We start from the raw sequence: 708 nt of genomic DNA on the forward strand, positions 1-708 counted from the left end.
CTAGAAGTTTTTGGAGAATGTGCTTGACCAAGTATAGGAATAAACTAAGAAAGGAGAAGGCATGTAATCCAACACAAGAAAGAGGCAAAAGAATTTCAAGGATGATAGTAAAAGGAAAACTCATATTCAGAAACCCTCTTGGAGAGAATCTATCCAGATTGGGGCACAACTCAGAGCTACAGAAAGTCACCAAGGGTCAGGGTTGGGTGGGGAAAGAAAGAGAGATAGAGAAGGTGGGGGGAGCTAGAGGGAGAGGGAGGGAGGGATAGAGGGAGGACAGAAGGGAGGGACAGAGGAAGGGATGGAAGGACAGAAAGAGATTGGAAGGAAGGAAGGAAAGGAAAGGGAGAAAAGAAAAGAAAAAGTGACCTATGCGTTAGAGTGTATTGTAATGAAATTTATAGTTCTGACAGATACAGTTTGGGACTAAACTAAATAGGTCAATAAAAAAGCTAGAGGGGCACCTGGGTGGCTCAGTCAGTTGGGCATCAGACTCTTGGTTTCAGCTCAGGTCACGATCTGGTCATGGGATGGAGCCCCACATCAGGCTCCATGCTCAGTGTCAAATCTTCTTTAGATTCTGTCTCCATCTCCCTCCCTCTCTGCCCTTCCTCCCACTCGCATGCTCTCTCTCTCAAATAAATAAAAATAATAATAAATAATAACAGGAGGAGTATAGTCTTTTTTAAAGAGTAACCCTTTGATTCA

Source organism: Zalophus californianus, chromosome 2 (assembly GCF_009762305.2).
Source record: "Zalophus californianus isolate mZalCal1 chromosome 2, mZalCal1.pri.v2, whole genome shotgun sequence".
NCBI lineage: Eukaryota > Metazoa > Chordata > Mammalia > Carnivora > Otariidae > Zalophus > Zalophus californianus.